Source organism: Echinops telfairi, unplaced genomic scaffold, assembly GCF_000313985.2.
Source record: "Echinops telfairi isolate 266 unplaced genomic scaffold, ASM31398v2 ScPeMD7_18;HRSCAF=68, whole genome shotgun sequence".
NCBI lineage: Eukaryota > Metazoa > Chordata > Mammalia > Afrosoricida > Tenrecidae > Echinops > Echinops telfairi.
The window spans coordinates 67,488,553-67,492,211 of record NW_022103915.1 but is presented as its reverse complement, the minus strand read 5'-3'; positions in this window follow the sequence as shown (position 1 = coordinate 67,492,211).

Sequence of the window (3,659 nt, the reverse complement as noted above, 5' to 3'; positions counted from 1 at the left end):
TTTTTTTGCAGCAGATTTGCCCAATGCAGAATGCCATTTGGTCTCTTGAATGCTGCGTCCATGAGCATTGGTTGTGGATACAGAAATTCTAGACTATTTCGATCTTTTCTCCATTTATCATGATGTTACCTATTGGTCCAGTTGAGAGGATTTTAGTCTTTTCAGTGAGTTGTAATTCATACTGAAGGCTGCCGTCCTTGATCTTCATCAGTAAGTGCTTCAAGTCCCTCAGTTGGCAAGTGAGGCATGTCATATGCATATTGCAGGTTCATAAATCGTACTCCAATCTTGATGCCTCATTCTTCATACAATCCAGCTTCTCTGATGATTTGTTCAACATACAGACTGAATAGCGATGCTGCATTTTTCTTCATATAATGCATCTCCGTGCTCAGCACACAGATTGAGGGAGGGTCAGAGAGGTGAAAGCGCTCTCTTCAAAAATGTATAGACCTAGATAAAGGGTGTATCTAGAAAATAGCTTCACATTTTGATATTTTAGATTCTCAGTTTTATACATTTGTAGCAATACTTAAGGATTTATCCTTATTATTAACATTAAAGATGTTTCAGTATTTGGCTATGTTCAATTTCTTATGTATTGAAGGATACACTACCATATACAAGCCATACCTAACTGTTCCGAAGTATATACAAATTCAATTTAAAGATTGATTTAGGGATGGAACTTGTTCATAATTTGAGGACTGCCTATGAAATTAATAAAAGTTTCCAGAGATAGAGACATGCAGGGAGCTGCCGACTGGAGGTTAGAAGTGAGTACTCGGGAAGTTTGAGAGTTGAAGGAGAAATAGAGATGGTGACTAAGGACTGGAATTAATGTGGAACTCTATAATTAGCAAATAAAGAGCCCTGATGGATTAAGAAAAAAAAAACCTCATTGGCATTGAGTCAATGCTGACTTATAGTGACCCCCACTGGGAGTTTTCAAGACTAACTCTCTGGGAGTAGAAACCTCAGTCTTTCTCACATGGAGCTGCTGGTTTGTTTGAACTGCCAACCATGTGGATCACAGCCCAACTTGTAACCACTACAGCACCTGGAATGGACCAATGGGTTATAAATTGGGCGGCAAACCACAAGGTCAACAGTTCGAAACTACCAGCAGGAGAAAGATGAGGCTTTCTACTCCTACAAAGATTTATAGTTGGAAACTGCCCCTTGGAAACTCACAGGGACAGTTCTTTTTTGCTGTTGTTGTTTTTGTTGCTTGAAGTGAACTTGTCTGTCACAAGACTCCTCAAGTCCTTTTCCGTTTCACTCTCCTCCTTTTTCTTTAAGCCGCTCGGACCACTGTTCAGGTTTGAGGGCTGAGGCATCTGGAGGGGGGGCGCAGTTCTTTTCAATATGAGTCAGAATTGATTCGATGGTGGTGAGTTTGGATTTTGGAGTTTTGGAGGACTCTTTCAGGAAGCATCTTATCACTCGGCCAGTAAACAACCACAGGAAAAAAATTGTTTTTGATCCTTAATGAACTGCATCTAATGTAGAATTCTTCGGTAACTACATTTCCTTCTATGTGAATATATAAGGGGGTACTCCCCTCCAAAAAAGGGTTCCCCCCCCAAAAGCTATGTATTTAATTTTTTTAACAAAGCAGTCTTATCACCTTCAAAGTACTCCTTTATACATTTGTCAAATCCGCAATTCCATTCTTCTAAACATTTTTCATACTCATCTGTTCGGATGGCTGATAGCACCTCCCTCATTTTCCCCCCTCTTCTACATCACAAATAGCAGTTCTTTCATGTCCCTCATCATTCATGGAAACAAAAAAAAATTTTACACAGAGAGAAGCCAGGAGTGCATGGAGCAAGAAAGGCATGCTGTTTTTTGCCAAAAACTGACACACTAAGATGACAGTGTGAGCAGGTGCATTGTCGTGGTAGCAAAACCAGTCCCCTGTGTGTCACAAATCAGGCCTTTTTTGTCACACACTGTTAATGCAATCTTTTAAGAATCTCTAAATAGAAAACTTGATTTACAGTCTGACCTGGTGGAAGTTGACATTTATATCAGTTCAGGAAATTGATGGGCATCCAAACAAGGCTTGTCACCAATTGACATTTCACTTTTTTTGAAATGAGAAAACCACTCATACACTTGAGTTTTACCCACAGGGCTGTCCTTGTAAACTGTGTTCAACATCACCTCAGTTTCTGTGGCATTTTTCCCCAGCAGGAAACAAAATTTCATAGCCACATGCTGTTCTCTTAAATCAGCCATCACAAAAAACGAGGTTTGACGAAACTGCTTTTACTTAAAAATTCACTGTGACCACAGAGAACCTACCAGGCGATGCCACTGAGTGCACTAACTGAGAACCATTTGCTGGATGCTTGCTTAGCAGGTGTGTGTGGGGGTGGGTGGGTGGGTGGGTGGTAATGTGTGCTGTGAAAGTTCTGCTCTGCCCAGCCCAATTCCGGTTGCTTTGGGGTACCCCTTCATATGTGCTTAATCATTTGGAATGTACAAGACTCATGAAAACTATCTTGACATTTTAAAGGAAAGCTAGAAGTGGTTACATGGTATGCCAATACAAGCTGATGCGATTACAGTAACAAGTCTTTAAGATGTTTGAGGTCCAAGTACTTAACATGAATTTCAAAAAAATCTAAATGAGATTGAAATAAAGTTAACCAATTTCCCTCCTGGAAATTGCCACTAAATAATGCCACGAATGCACTTAACCTAGAAAACATACTAGCTATTTATGATTAGTCACCACTACTCTAGGAAACCAACTCCGTAAAAATAAACCTGAGGTCTCCTCGGAGAATGCAAAGGAGATAACGGCAATAATCCTTAAAAGCTCTTTACTTCCCACTCCACGTGGAGTGCATTTGTCTCATGAGGAGTCTTAAAAAGCTCATGGAAAATGGATTAGGAATAAAATGCATGGATATCAAATTTTTTGTGTGCAAACTAAACCCACACTGGCTTGTTAAAACATGTCTGAATAGTATTTCATTTTAGGCAGTAAGAAGGATAAGACATCAGTTTGAAGAGTCCCTATCAGGGTAACATGAATTCTAAAATTGAAGCAGAACAAATATCAATTTATGGCGAAGCACCCTACAGAGACTAAGTTAGTATATTTCTGAGAGAACTGAACACAGAGATGTTTAAACACATTTTGGTGGTGTGTGGGGGGTGTGGATAAATCCACGCATATAGGAACTGGAGCCCAGTAGCAATACTTTTTGATTTACCCTTGTAATTGAGACACAAATTTGATCCTGTTTTCCGCTAGGATTTATGGAAATAGTATCAGATAGCTGAGAACTGAGGATATCTTTATTGAGAATAGGGGAGTTGGGGGTGGGGAAGGAGTGGGGAAAATGAGGAGCTGATACCAAGGGCTCAAGTAGAAAGAAAATGTTTTGAGAATGATGATGACAACAAATGTACAAATGTGTTTGACACAATGGATGGATGTATGGATTGTGATAAGAGTTGTACGAGCCCCCACCAAAATGATTTTCTAAAAAAAGTACGGAGTAGGGAACAAACCTGGAAAGTTCCGTAGGAGACAAGAAGGGGTGTTCTTCCCCTTTGACTTCTCATTGGAATCCTGAGGTACCTTATGAATAAGAATGAGCCAGAAATAGGTCATTCTTCAGATTTGTAGGAAACAA